This window comes from Fringilla coelebs, assembly GCF_963513975.1.
Source record: "Fringilla coelebs genome assembly, chromosome: 1".
NCBI classification, from domain to species: Eukaryota; Metazoa; Chordata; class Aves; order Passeriformes; family Fringillidae; genus Fringilla; species Fringilla coelebs.
In genome coordinates, this window is record NC_140028.1 from 96510602 (window position 1) to 96527117 (window position 16516).

The window sequence follows — 16516 nt, forward strand, 5'->3', positions numbered from 1 at the left end:
AAAAGTGGTCACTCTGTGCGTGTGCGCTTCCCCGTGACCGTGTGTGTTTCCGCGGCACCGAGAGAGTCGAGAGGAGCTCGCGGAGAGTGCCCTTTTTTGGACTCCGAGCTACAATCCTTCCACTTTTGGGGCTAAGAGCCGCGGCCATGGCGAAAGTGCGCCTGTGCTCGCACCCGCCCGCCCGCAGGTTCGGGGCATACCTTGAAAGCGGCTTACAGCTCACATGACAGCTGAGTGTCCAAGGAAAACTGGGGGGAAATGTATGTGCGTGACAACACCCACACGCTCAGGAGCCCCAGCCACGTTTGAGAAGATGATGCTCTCTGGCCCAGGACTCGGTCCATATCTTGCCCCATATCTTCCTGGATGTGCCTCCCTTAATTTTTTTTTTTTAAAGTGTTCTCTGTACTCTTGAAACTTTTCCTTCCATATATAAGAAAACGGTTTCCATTGCAATGTCTTCACAAATCTCGGATATAAAAGACAAACAATCCATGCACCCAAACTCCCACCATCAAAATTCTTCATGGATTTTTGCACAATGCATGTATTTGTCTTCAGGCCACTGCAAATTCTCTTTCCATTTTGCTAGGCACATTTTGCTCCCCCTGTTAACTTGGCTTAACTTTGATTGAGAAAATCTGAATTGGCAGTGCCAAATTTTGTGACCATTCTTTCTGAAGCTCTACTGCACTCTCATGAGGAAGAGGATGGTGAGGTGTATATACGAATATATGGTGTTTCAGTCAGAAGCTTTCCTCATAAAAAATAAAAACAGCAATGCTCACAGATACGGACTTGTACAAATATGTTCTGCTGAGGGAATTATGAGCCAAACTACTGTTCTCCTTTTGACCCCTTCATCAGTAACACTGAAGCTCATCTTTCAGTAATACATCAGCTGTTCAAATGTGTCAAAATTCAAGTGGAAGAGAGAAATATATATGTTACTGCTCAGGTACTGGCCATGATACTGCTAATCTTGAAAGCTGCACTTTTTACAAGACATGTTTTTTAGATAATTAGCATCACCTTTTCAGTTTTCTCTATTCTTAATTCAGTACTTATACCTTGCAAATGACATCTTGAAAGTAGCATCGTACTCAGCAGGATAAAAAATATCTGGTTTTATTTGTGAATAATATGGTGTAAGAGTAGACACTTTTCCTTGAGAAATTAAAGATGCTTTAGAAGAGAGATCAGCCTTGCTTAACTCCCCGATGAGTGACTACTTTTCAGCTTTTCAGTATTCTTTTGTCCTTGTGCTCATTTTGTTAATTGACCAAAAGAGGTCGCAGGTTGTCCAGGATTGAATTACAGATTCCCTGCCTGCACGAGCCCATCTACAAAGGGGGAAATGATCAAGCCCAATATCCTGCATGTTTGGTTTCGTGGTGGGTTTTCTAGGATTTTTTGAGGGTTTTTGGGGTTTTTTTGTTTGTTTGGGGTTTTTTAGTTTGTTTGGGGTTTTTTTTTTTTTTTTTTGTTTTTCCTGTTTGTTTGGTTGGGGTTTTTTAGGTGTTGTTTCAGATTGACTTTTTGAATTGGTTTGGTTTGGTTTTTTCCCCAGACTATTGCAGGAAAACTTGCTGTTACTTTTTTGTAAATTTTGGTTTTAATAACTGTTTGTGGGTAATGAAGTCCAAAACTCCTTGGGGTTGTTTGACAGCATGTATCAGATTAGGTCTAGCAGGAAGAGAAGGCCTTCTTTGCTCACACTGTATGTGTACAGGTATCTTTTCAGTTGGGGTGAGCTTTTATAGCATGCTGCTTTCAAAACTGAAACAAAAATGCATAGGAAATGCTGAGGGAGCGTAAGTAAAATGGGGCAAAGGGGATGGGAGGAATAAAAGAGAACAAGCTTTTCTTTCACCAGAGTTGTACACCTCTCACGCACTAATATGAGTGTAATTTTTATTTCAGACTGTGGCAAGAGCATTTTCAGCGAGCCAAATTTTATTCTCTCAATCAGAATTACTTTTTTTCCTTTCTCTTCTTTTGTGATGTTACACAAGCTGTGGTGGACCATTTTGAAGTCCTGTCAATATAAAGAGATATCTTCAATGTCCAAAATAGAAGAAAATGCCCTATTTTAAATACACAATTGTTGAACTTAGTATATATTTTTGAATAGCATTAATCAAGATCAATGCAGCATCATGGGGCTTTGACCAAAAGAGCTGTAAATGACAAATTAACACCAACAAATATGTAGCTGGATCACCTTTGCAGGGAGAAAGCCAGTGATGTGTCAGAGGTTGGGTGGGTCTAACAGCTTCTGATAAAAACATAGTGGTTTGCACCGTCTTAACCAATGGGCACTACAGTTATATGAATGACAGAATTTGGTTCAGAGCTGTACTTGGAAATCACAAGATGGATACCAATGTTGTCTGGAAAGCCAGATTAGAAATTTATAAAGAAAAAAGACAAAACTAAAAACCTCAATGTGCACCTATAGCTGAACCCTCCAATATGCACCTGTAACTGACAGCTGAATTACACTTACATCCCAAACTTTGCTATTATTGGTGGAACTGTTTTACTTGAACAAGACCAAGCTCTAAATAAGCAAAGTAGCAATGTTTATAAAGCTGTACCGAATATGAATATTCACATTTACATGTACGGTTTATTCTAGAGGCTTTGCTTTTTTTCCTGTTCATTCAGTTTTACCAGGAGGAGAGGGAGAGACAAAAGTCGTGCACTGAATCTCTACAGTCAATTCTAAACAATAAAAAGCGGAAGAGAAAACTGCGAGGCACTCCTTCAACAAATCCCATGTCCTCCCATGTTATGGAAGCACAAAAAGAACATATTTTATTTCTCCCTCCACTTCATCCTCACACCTTCTTCATGCAGCTCTCTTCTCTAGAGCCTTAGCTGAATTCATATGTTTTGGTATGTTTGTGTGGTGTCTGTGTTTGTTACAGGGACAAATAATGGAAAATAGAAATGTGGTTGAAGCAGCTCTACTTTCAGTATCACGGTCACTTTATGGAGCAATCCCAACTTTTTAGTGTAATTCCTTGTAGTACATGTAGTTATAGCACCCAAAATGTAATTGTCCAGAATGTGAACTTCCCTTATCATACCATTTTAAAACTTTTGTTATTTACCAACCCTTTTCCTTTTTCAGAAAATAAACAAAAAACAAACCAAAAAGCAAAACAAAAAACCAAACCAACAAACAAAAAACACAACCACAAAAACAACAAAAACCAAAAGAAACAAACAAAGAAAAACAAAAACAAGCCAAAACCAACCAAATGAAAAAGCCTTCAGAGAAATCTAGAGATATATGGCTCATCTTGGGTTGAGGGCTAAATCCTCATTTAAAAAGCATCTCTTAATTATGGTATCTCTGCTCTTTTTTTTTTGCCAACCTTGAAATTTTATGTACAACAAACTTCTGAAGTAAAGAGAAAGCAGAATTTCCTAAATTTGTTCCTGTTCTTCAGAGGAAGAGATTTACAATGAGTCAGTTGATATAATACTTAATTGAAAAGCCACTTCACAAATCACTGCTTTCTCAAAGGCAAGGAGTAAAATCTCAGCATTATTTGTCAACTGTCTGTAAAAACATATTTTAATGAAAATTTCCTGCAGACCTCCTTCTGGTTTGGGGCTAGACATGAACACTTTAGACTCTTATGCCAGGTGGGCAGGCTTACAAAGAACAAATTCTAATGGATTCCTCACAAATGCTACCTGGGTAGCCAGCAGGGTACTATGCTGCATGTCTGAATATGACAATCTGAATTGAATGTGATGGAATGTGGTGTTACATTTTAGTTAAAGGGTATGCTCTGTCTCACCCCTCAGAAATGTGCAGTTTATTCCAAGCCTGTCATCCTCCCCGGCAGTATCATGGATCTGTAATCCCATTGGCCCAAGGTTTATTCCGTGCCCACTTTGAATCTCCCTGCCAGGCTGTGTGAGGGAGACCAAACTCTCTCTTGGCCCTTCTCTCCCTAGGCTCTCCCTCTCTCCCCTTTCCCCCTTCTCCCTCAGAAACCATGCTGCTCCCGGGGCTGGCACCCCCAATAAACCCTCATCTCGTCAGCACCCTCAGAAGCCGTGGGGAGTCTCCTGGCCTGCCGGCTGATACCAGGGAATACACAGCTTTGGGGACTCCCCGGGAACCAGCAAACGAATAGCAACACTAGAACAAACTGAATTTGAAAGCAGATAAAATTAGGAAATCAAAGGAGAAATAACGAATGCTTTGATGGGAAGTCAACTGAATTGAGACATTTCTTTGCTGTCAGAGACATACATAATGAAAAAATATATATTGATGGTATTACAGAAACAGTTACCAACTACCTCCCTTTTCTAAGACATCTTGTTAAACATAAATAGAGGAAGGGTAGATAGCTGATAGGTTTCCTTACCCAAAGCTCTTACCCAGAGATGCGTTCATATCTTTTATGTACAAGTTAGACATTATATAGTGGCAATAAAAATCTTATAGAATTTAAAGAGAACAGGGGGATTAGAGGGAGGAGGAAATGAAGGAAAATATCTAGCTTGCAGGACTTCTTCATAAAAAAAGAAGAGATTATTGCTTGACCAGATGTTCTCCACACTTACACTGCAGTCAGCAATCTGGGTATTGTGCACGTTCCAAAATGCAGATGTCATAAGAGATTAAAGGAGAAATGCTGCTGCTTCAAAGTGTACAGTCTGCTGGAGACAGACTTACTGACACTTCTATCCACACATAAAAAACCAAAACTTCTATCCACAAGTAAAAAACCAAAAACAAACACAAAACAAAACAAAAACAAAACAAAACCAAAACTAAAACAAAACAACAAAAAAACCCCAAAGCAACCGTAATAAAAAAATCATATCCTACCTTAAAATCTCAGTGAGGTGTTGAAAAGACTTTAGATTACTGGAAGAGGAATACAGCTAAGACTGTGAATGGAGGGAATGGAGAACTGACCTTTATGCATATTTGATTTTGAATAAATAGGTTATGTTTTAGGTCATTCTAAAAATTAGAAGGACATGAACATACCTTATGTTAAGATACATTTATATACAAACAAGGTCAGAAGACAAAAAGTGTAAAAAATATGTGATTAATTTAGCACAAGTTGATTCTTTTTTCTCTATTCAGTCTATTCTCTATTTCAGTCTATTCTCTATTTCAGTCTATTATCTATTCTCTATTTCTTTTTTCCCAAATCAGTCTCACAGCTTGATGACACTAAGTTACAGTAGAAGAATATCTCAGTCTATTTTTAAAATATCACCTATATGTTATAGAAAAAAAGGTAGTAAATTTTAATACCTGTAACTTTAGATGCTTTGTTACCAGGTGGCCTTCAGAATAAGACAAAAACTTCACAGGATGTAAGTCAAGCAAGAAAAATACCAAGTTGTAAAATTGTCTATCACAGGCTGCTGTTAAAGCTAAAAGCATATGCTGTGAGTTGTGTTGAGAAGTTTCCTCCTACAAAAAGCATGAAGTGTTCTGGGACAATCTGTGTGCAAAAAATGTTAGATCATTTGAAGTCCTTTTTGTTAATTACACACATTCAAATCATATATCTCAACAATTTCCAGGTGAGAATGATATCTCTAACATTCTATACATTGTCCCAGCTGATGAATTATTGATTGCAAATTGTCAGTATTTGTCATACCTTCTCTCTTTTCAACTCTACTTCTTTGTTTCATTTCATCTTGGATGTCAGACTATGCATCTTAGTCCAGCATTGGGCAGCATTGAATACCCAAAGCCTTTTTGGTCCCATGGGTGTTAAGGTCCATCCTTCTGTTGATTATAGTGGGCAGGTCTCAGGTCCATCTGAATGCCTACTGTTATGCATCTCAACCCTCTGGCTGCTAATGCCTAAGAAAGATATAGGTTACAATCTTTAAATAACCAATTATAACACATAATTTTTATAAGTAACTGAGGTACACCGCTAATACCAGGAAACCCACTCACATTATTTGCCATCAGTCCCCACTTTGCTTCAATTTACTTCCCTATTCCATTTCTTCAACTAGGACTTTAATCTCTAGGAAGACAGTAGTAGTCATACTTTCCATTTTATAAGCCATTCATAATTTTGAGCACCTCTACTAATTAATTAAATAATATTGATGTCCACCATGGATACACTGACAGAGAACAAGTAATACATAATTTCTGATTAGCAAACCCCTTTCAAAATGGCTCAAATATTAATTCTAAATTGTCTTCCTTTTCTTTTTCTTCCACAATGTAAGCCCATATTTTTAAGAAGACTTCAGAAATAGTATTGTTCTCTTGGATGTGCAGGGCATAATTTCAACAAAATATACTAATTTGTATATTCAGAAGCTTTATGCACTTCACCATGTATATTGCACAATATGTGCCCAACCAGCCTGTTAGTTTTTCAGTCTATTTTCTTTACAACGGCATGCAAAAAGAGTTGTACAGGACCATGCACGGAATTACAAAGGAGCAGAATCAGAGTACAAAAACTGTAGCTTCCTGTAGAAGATTAAGTTTCCTGCATTTATTAGGATTAGTGTAGACACTTTAAAATATAAGAGAAATTCTTATGGGTAAGTGTTTCTTAATTGCTTGTCTCACAAGCAGGTTCTGTTTGATAGGTGGTTTGCTGTTTTGCAAATACCTCTTCAGTGGGCATTTCTACCTAGTCCCAAAGCAGAACAGGAATAAAAAAATCAAACCATAGGTAACAGTACTTGCCAGAAAATTCAAATTATGTCATAACAGTGGAATATCTCTTGATAACAGGAGATTGGCACAATGCAATAATACCACTGTGAGCAATCTGATCCTAAATCCATCAAGTATGATGGGAATCTCTGTCCTTTTAGAAGCCATTAGTTAGGGTCTCTAGCTGGAGCATAGTTTTGGGCATGAATTTTGCCTCTGGATGTGGAAACTTAAGAAAAATATCCCAAGAATTGCTATGGACTGAAAGAAAGAATTTCACAGTAAAATGACAGAAAAATACTTTGTTTCAAAGAACTCGTACCTAGAAAGAGAACAGAAACACATATGTCGTATTTGCTAACGCATGCTTAATATCACCTGCTGTCCAATGCTTCTTCTTGTTTTTCTGTTTTTCAAAATTCCATCTCCCTGGGGTTAGTTAGAAGTTTAGTGTGATTTTTTAAACAGATCTTAGATAAGCCTGGTTAGAAATTTCAACACAGTTATCATTGCACAAAGCCTATCTCTGCAATTCACAAGAGTGTTGTTTATCTTGGTTTTGGCTCTGAGTCAAAAACTCAGTCAGTTCTTAGGAGAATCTTGAAAGTCAAGTCATAGCATATAAACAAACATTCTGTTTATTCTGTGTAAAGTAGTTTCTCAGAAGGATAAATGTCACAAATGATGCTGGAAAGCTATGTGCATCTCCTTGTTATACATATGGGTGTGACCAGAAAACAAGGGGACTAAATCAAATCCCTTTCTTGCTGCTGAAGTCATTGACAATATTCCTGATGACCTGGAAGCGTTTGAGTCTGAACAAATGAGTGGCCCTTTGACATTAGGTTTAGCAGACTAGTACAAAACAGAGTTTTGAAGTGCACCCAGTGCAGAAACAGGAGCTTCTGTACTCAGTGCTTCAACTTAATGATCTGATATCCCTTCAACAAACTACTTGATCTACTTGTGTAGATTTTTATAGGCACCTAGAGTAACAACACCTTCCCTGTAAATTTTATGTTGTTTACTAGAGGAAAAGGACCGTAGTCTATTTACTATTGAACATCATATTCAAAATAATTTGAAAATGTGGGCATTTGAGGTTCACCTCAAAATTTAGGATGAGAGGACAAGGCCACAAGTTGTGCTAGGGGAGATTCGATATTAGGAAAAATTTCTTCACCAAAAGGGTTCTCAAGTACTGGAACAGGCTGTTGAAGGAAGTGGTTGAGTCACCATGGAAGCATTTTAAAAATGTGTAGATGTAGCACTTAGAGACATGGTTTAGTTCATGGACTAAACCATGCATTAGGTTTATGGTTGGAATCAATGATCTTAAGGGTCTTTTCCAACCGAAATGATTCTATCGTTCTATGATATCTGAACAGAAGTAATTGTGGAGAACATCTACAAGAAACGCCACTAGTTTTCAGTTAAACAAAATAATCTCTCATGGGGAGTTACTTTTAGGAAGGTAGTCTATGACAGTCCCATAACTTGTGGAATCCATTTCACCTTGTACTCCCACTGGTTTGATTGTCCTTTCATAGCATTGATAAGAATTAATGGAGCTAGAATTTTGGAAAGTCAGCAGGAGGGGAAAGAGAATGAAGTCCTACATATCACACCTCACTTGGCAGTAAATCTTGACACGTAACTCTTCACTAGGAGATTAAAGGAGTGAATACATCTCCCCCCCTACTATCTAGAAAATGTAAAAGGCATTAGGCATTATTATTATATGTTGGTATTCAAAGTGTAACCTGTTCAAGAACTTGTTATGTATGGGATGCTGGGTTTGAAACCAGAATTCAATTCTGAAGGAAAACTTCTGAAGTCTGACTTAGAAAACTTCTAAATTATGGACGAAAACTGACAGAATCTGATGTAACTTCTTACACTGCACACTGAGCAGTTCCTCACCCAAAAAAAAAGAAAAATTTCCCACGCTTGCAGAAAGATTAATCTATCCCTGGCCTTAGTGGTTTCTATATCTTAGTCTACACTTAAGACTATTTCTGCACTAAAAATCTTCATTGAATTGAGCCAGATTGGTCAGAAGTATGATGATTGCAGCAGTTTTTACTAATTTATATGTATATATATATATATACTTTTAAATACTCATATTTAGTTTTATTATCACAGTAGGACATGGAAAGGGTTGTACTGACAAAGGTAATAGTCCTATTTCTGCAGCTGTGTCTCTCCTAAGTGCATTTTTTACAGTGTACAACTGTGTCAGCCAGCTAGAAAAATGATTTCAAGCAGATACTTCCTGAGCTTTCTGGCCCCATCTACAATCAAATTTTTTAGCAAGAATTTTTATTAATCTAGACAGAAGCTAAAGATAAAGGCTGTCTCATTTCGTGTTCCCATTTAAAATGTTACTCTTAATTTTAACCAACTTAATTAATTTCCTTAAATTGCTTCTAGTTCATAAAAGACTTTCAAAGTAAAGTATAGCATGAAAATTGTCTTCTATGGACCACATATACAATTGCAGCATTTTATAATTAAAACAAAGGTTAATTGTTTATTGACAGACAAGATCTCTCAAATTATGAGAATAATAAGTTCAAGAAAAAGCCTACTGCAGTCTTGCCGTTAAAAACATATTCCAACTTAGCTTAAGACTTCCACTAACACTACCAGTTTCATTCAGCATATACTCTCCTGTAAATCTTCATTGCTTCTCCTAATTCTTAGCATTGCACAAAATCATCTCATCTGAATGAGGTGCATGACTTTTTCTTCTGTACAACTGGCTTTTTTAAAATTAAATCTGCTTAAGGACTGAAATGCCTTATAATAATCTACTCTGAGAATTTGCTTAGATAGAAGTTAATTAAAAGTCACTTTGGAGAGAGACTAGGTTCTAAAGTTTTCTAAGCTAGGTTACCTCTCTATAAATCTAAGGACTTAAGACACAAAATATTTATTATTATTGGAATAGCTTATTGTATTATATATAATACAATAATGATTATATATAATAGAATAATCCATATTGATAAATGTATGCAAGTATAGACACATATATATAACTTCCCATCAGAAAATGTGAGTCACACAGCCAGTCCCACATCCACACATTTGACCAAAAGAAGGAACTCAATGGAATACTATTAAAAACTATTTTTTCCATTATTCTCTGTTAGAGGTAAGCAAAAAGTGAAAGTATGCCTCAACAAAATGGAGCAGTTTTGCTTTAATAATCTAACCAGAGGTCCAAAATCATCTTTGACTGAAAAAGATGAATAATAGCCATTAGATTTTTTTCCAGACAACTGAACCAACTAGCAGCTTAGAAATCTGGAAATTATTAAACATTTAAATACTACTCATCTCCCTCCTTTGGATGTTAAAAATATTAAAAACAATAGAGAATCATTTGAACTAAGTCATCTGTTGTCCTATGTTTTGGGATCTACAAGATGTGGCAATAACAGACGATACAGTAACACAACGTTCTTAGAAGAAATCTACATTTGGAAATAATTTGTTAAACTCTGAATTTTGCACTTTCAAAAGCAACAACACCATGATTTTCAACCATGCATCAAAAATATGCTGGTAGTAGTAAAATTAAGGCAATATTTTATGTCTTCTGGAGGCATTAATATTTCCATATGGTGCAATACATTTCATTCAATTATTATATATTATAATACTGATTGCTACAGTAATTGTGCCTTCCTTAATTTATTGTATTACAGCCCTCATAATAATATATTACTTTAAATAGCAAAGATTAGATACTATAAATACTGTTTCTACTCTGCAATAGTTCAGTACAGAACAAAGAGGTTTGCAGTACTCCAAACAAATGGGAGCTGGATTAAACTTTTAGTATCATTTAATTCCACTGTTATAAAAGACCAACAACAAGCTGAAGCATTAGATATCAAATAATCCTTGCATTACTTGCAATGGAAAATACTGCTAACACAGAATGAAATGTAGCTAAAGCTGCTGAGTGCAGCAGTTACCCTCCGTCAGGGCGCACACCAGGAGCAGATAAATTTCCTTATTCCACAAAACTGTTGGAGTAATAGGGAGCCACCGCCCAAAACACGGGCCACATGCATGGCTGGTCAGATGCCTGGCCGTGTGGGTGGAGGGATTTCGCTGGGAGCTTAACACAAACGAATGGGTTGGGCATTGCTGGAGTAGGGTCGTGCATGTGCACGTGCTGAGAAGCAAAACAAGCAGCCTAAACGACAGAAAGCAATGCTGTATGGAAACTGGATACAGTGAGTGGAAGGTCAGATTCTTTCAAAATTGTATTTTCTTCTTCTTTTCAGGAGTGTATGCGAAAACTCCAAAAGAATAAAAGATTTAGTTCCATGAGCCTCATAAATAAAAATCATCAGCCTGCCAAAAAACCACTAGCCCACAAATCCAATTAATCTTCTACCAAATAATCAGATACTCAAGAGTGACTAATTTCCATGTCTTGAAAATTGTGTTCTATTTTTTCTAGAGCCCATTAACTCCTTTTATGAAATCAGCCCCCTCCTTGTCACAATGCATCAGTACTTAAACATTTGTTTGATGGGGGATCAGGCTTTGCTAGGTTAGTGCTAAGCAGTGCCTTTCCCTTTTTTTCCTAGTCAAAGAAAGTGGATAGTTCTGAGCCCATGACAATGTTTCTGAATACAGACAGATATTTAGAAAGACTTCTGATCAAATTTACCCAAGTCTGTAATTCATGCAAGTCATTTATTTTAGACTGGGTATCAACAGAAGAATATGGCATAAATAGAGATGACAATTTCATGGCCACATAACATCAATTTAAACAAATCTCACCCTGAGTTGGCCCACTAAGGTCCAATTTTAAAAAATCTCTCTGCTGCTTAAGCCTATAAATAACTGGCAAAATATAGAATTCTTTAGAAATTCTTTAATGTAAAGGCCACTTGTTTCATATATTTTGGATTTGATGGTGGCTATTGGAATTTGGACATGACTGCATGTGACATTTCTGGAGAGAATAACAATATTTTGTTAAGAAAAAAACACATGAACTTCTAACTCAATGTGCAGATGAAATTGGTTAGTAACATCCATTACCTACATTGTGTTTGAAACTACTACACCATAAAAAAAAAGCTCTGAAAATCAGCCTTTGCTGTTTAGACCAGCTTATTTGGGACCAGGGTAATTAAGATGAAACTGTCAGTGTTTCTTGTCCATGGATTCTTTAAAATAGGATAAATAAAATGGCATTTGCAGAACTACCTTCTTCATGCTTTATTGTTGCTGCTGCCACAATAGACAATTGACCCCACAGACAGAATTTATCCACTTTGTTTTCATACTTGTAACAAAATTTGGACCCTTGGATCTTTTATTTACAAATTGCGTAATCTTAAATATAAGATTATTTTAACAAGAGTCTGTTGTGACTTCCATGTAAACAAGAGGGAGATTTAAAAGGAAGGCAATTTGCTCAAACTAATCTTATCATCCCAGGTACATGATATTGTAATAGTGGCATCATAATTATTCCCATAACAATAACAATGAGCTCTGAAATGGAACCAGGCAGCCTGGTTTGGTTGGGTGCACGTATAAACATAAGAAAAGAGACAATCTTTGCCATCGGCTTTCTACAAGTAGCAGAAGGAAGAAAAATTAAAGAGGTTGCCTGTGATACACTATTATAAGAGTCTTCCAAACTCTTAATCAGAGGGTAAGTTTTTTGTACAGTTGTACAAAGGTTTTCTTCCTTATATGAAATTTGACCTATTTCTTAGCACAGCATTGTTTCTATATGAGTAGAGTGGTTTGTCAGTAGGTCAGAAGCACAGATGCAATTGTTCCTTCACACTACAAAATGGTTTAGTGAAATTATCTTGCTCAACTAGGTTGGGGGCATTAGACTATCTAGGCACTCGGCTTCAGTCAAAGCAGCTGTACCATTTACATGGTGGGCTGCCATCATTTTCAACAGCACAGCTGTGAGGGGAAGCAAACTGTGCTGTGGGTGCTGGGGTAGGAACTTCATAAAGAGGTTTTGTTCCCAGGGGGACTGCAAATATATATAAATGGGTTTTTTTGTTTTGTTTTGTTTTTTTTTTAAAACGCCTCAACCCAGAACAGAATTTTTTTGCTAGTGTAATTACACAAGCTCTCTCAAAGACTTAACCTGATTTGACAAAAGCTGCCTTCTGTCAGCATGGCTGTGATGAGAGCAGGCAATCTCTTTAGCAAAACTGTATTGGCCACAATGTGTGAATTTTTTTTTTTATTAAACAAAATACTGTCTTCTTACATTAGCAGAGTGTCACAGTCTGACTAATGTTTGCACAGTCTTTCGCTGACAGGCATAAAGGTGCAGTATTTGATGGCAGCATGAAGCCAGATGGGGTATGAGCTGCTGCTCAACAAGGTTCAGATTTTAGTTAAGAAACATCTATGTATCAAAAAACTGACAGGCATCTTTGTTGGCATATCGTAACATTGAATAAACACTGCATGCATACAGTGAGGCTTTTTCTCATTCTTGATGTGATCTCATGTTAAAGAAAAAACCATTTAGTAAAGTAGAGATTCTACCATATGTGGTACTTGCCCTGTGCCATCAGGATCCCAGGTTTCTACAGGATACTTCCTGTACCACCCAGGCACAAGTGCTGTGATGGTTTCTTTCTTTTGTAAATGTAAGAGTCTCCACCAATAGGCTCAATCTCTCCAAGGTATGAAGTAGGCCTATGCATTTTATTGCATTCAGTAAATAAAACAATAAAAAAATGCAACAGGAAAGCTGAGTGATTGCGTCTCTATTTGGGAACCCACACAGAGGACTGCAAGAGTTAAGTTAAGGGGCTTGGAGGCTGAGAAGCTAAGTATTATTGCAAGGAGAAACACCAACAAAGCTGAGCAGGATACCTCACTCCTTCCTTGCACTAGAGCCCCTGACAATTTCATTTCATTACTTAACAGGAAGGGCTTGTTACTAAGATGAAGAAATTATTCTTATCTACCGTAAAGAATCAAGAGAACTGGTCTCTGGCATATAGTGAAAACCGGGATGCTTGTAATACATGTGTTTTTCTAAGACAAAATATCCTGCTCCTGGTTCTAGGGCAAGAGAGTTTTTAAGCACCTTTGTGGCCCAAAAGATGATGCCAGTCTCTAGCTATACCAGTGCTAGAAAGTGAAACCACTCTCTGGCCCTGAGATTAACTAGTATGACAAGATTTACGTCTGCAGTGCTAAGCTTTCCTATAACCTCAAGCAGAGTAGCCACATCCAAACTGCTGAATATATCTCCTTCAGATCACCAAGTAACCACAGAGCCTCGTTGAAATTACAGTTTCAGGAGTGGTCCCAGTGGTCCCGCTTGCCTCGCTGCCCCAGACAGGAGGGAGACCAGTGAGTGTTCTGTGTGCTGATGTTTTGGGCTGCCTAGTCTTTGGGTAGAGAAATGATCAGCTTGTACCACAGCCCTCTAACAATTTGACAGTATCAAGAACCACAGGACAAGGCTTGGACTTGTGAACTGGCTCTGTTTAGTTTAATAGTATAAACACAGACTTAGACTTTTCTGCATGCAAAAGGGTTACACGAGTTCAAGGACAGATTGGACAAGCGCTTGGAAGTTAGGTCTACTGAGGGCTGCTGAATAGCCAAACCACATGAGCTAGAGAAAATCCCCTGAGCTAAAAACAGCCAGAGATTAGAACAGTCAGAAGATGTGTCATATATAGTTGTTCTGTTCTCACTCTTTCCTGGGAATCAACTCAATTGCTAGTCTTAGAAACCACACAGACAGACCTTTAGTCCTCACCAGTAAAGATATTCTCGAGCTCTCAGGACTTGCAGAAGCTATGAGACCTGCACTGAGCTCAGTTGTCTGAGACTTTACACACAGATGCAGAAACATACAAATGCATTTACTTTGAGGTTTTTGGTTTGTTTTTTTTTTAAGATCTTCTCCACCGTACTAATGATACCATGAAATGTCAGGAGTGCTATGCTGTCACTGCAGCCTCAGCTGCAGGTGGTCTCAGAGGAGGATACCAGAGCAGACATTTTGTACCCAGCTGCAGCATGGTGTCCAAAATTTGAGCCTGGGTTTCCTACGAATTAATTACGTAGACAGTACATCAGGGTGTTTCACTTCTTTGCAATACAAGCTTTAGTTTGCAGGGTGCCTGATAAAATAAATTCAAATTGAGATTAAGATACGGAATTACATGTTTTGGTAATGCTGAGAAATATAATATGAAAGTGGAGACAGTGGAAGAATGAGGATCCACTTGAAAAATTTCATGGTTTAGGAGTTTTATTTAATTCGTCAAAACATATTCTTCCAGTCATCTCCCAAAGAAAAACCCCACAATTATCTGATAACACAGGATTCATGCACCTTTCCCACTTTTGGTACCACGCAGGAGTTTTCAGAGATCCTTTCTGCCTGAAGAGGGAAAATCACTCTCAGGGGAAAGAATAGCAGCCGTGTTGCCAGGTGCTTTTTCTCCCAGCAGTGGCAGTGCGAGGGAGAGGGCCCACCTGGGGAGGCCCCTGCGGCGCTGCAGATGAGCGAAGCAGCACCAGGGGCGGGAAGGGTGCCTGTCCGGACCAGCCGTGCCGAGCTGTGCCGAGCCGAGACGGTGGCAGCGCCGGCGCTGGGCTCCTGCCCGGCTGCGGGCGGGCGGCGGGGAGCAATGGCAGCTGGCGGCGAGCTCGCCCTCCTTCTCCTTCTCCTTCTCCTTCTCCTTCTCCTTCTCCTTCTCCTTCTCCTTCTCCTTCTCCTTCTCCTTCTCCTTCTCCTTCTCCTTCTCCTTCTCCTTCTCCTTCTCCTTCTCCTTCTCCTTCTCCTTCTCCTTCTCCTTCTCCTTCTCCTTCTCCTTCTCCTTCTCCTTCCTCCCGCTGTCCGGATGCCGAAGGCTGCCGGGGAAGCGAGGCAGTGTCCGGTCACCCTCCGGCCCGGGCAGAGCGCACAGAGGGCGGCGGTGCTGGGGGGCTCCAGCGGCCCGCGGCCAACACCCATCGTGCTCGCCGGTGTCCCCTGTGGTCCTACCCTGCCCGTTCCCACTGTTCCTGTTTGCCCATAAACCTGGAGTCCCCTCCACCGAAGGGACCAATAATTTAAGTAGACCCAGTGAAGAGCAACCAGAGCATGGCTTCCTACATGCACAAGTTATGTTGCTCTGATTTGGAGTTCTGACACAGAAAGGGCAACTTTCTTCAGGAAACATGCTGCATCTTTCCAGATTCGAGCTGTGGTGCAATCTTCATGCCGATTTTTCAGAATGTGTTTTTTAGACCAAAAGGTCCTGGTTATTCTTCCATTTACACTACTGGAAACCTTTTGCTCTGAAAGGATCTACTGTGATTTATAATGTGCCCTCGGATAGAGAGGAGCAAGTGCACACACTGCCTTTCTGCTTGAGGTTCTGTGGCCAGTGTGCTGTGCAGATGCAGCAGGAGTTCACCTGCAGGCTGGATCAAACATGCGCCTTTTATTTCTCTATGGCTACTAAACAATGTACGCCTTTTATTTCTTTAATTATGGCCACTGAACTATCTGAATGGTGATTAAAAAACAAGTCTGAGTTTGGTGGGCAGGTTTGAAGAGGGTTTTGCTCTTCAAGGCAGTGCTACACCATGATTGACTATCCTGAAAGTATTAATACCTGTCCTGTATGTTAGTACTTACCTGTACATGGAATGAATTGCATGATGGTCACACGTACTGGACTGACCACAGAGAGCTGAAGGTCTGAGTCCATGTCACAGTCTGAAACCTCTGTGTCCAGAGAGTCAATGGATTTCTAGCCTGAAATTTATCCCATGAAGGCAGTC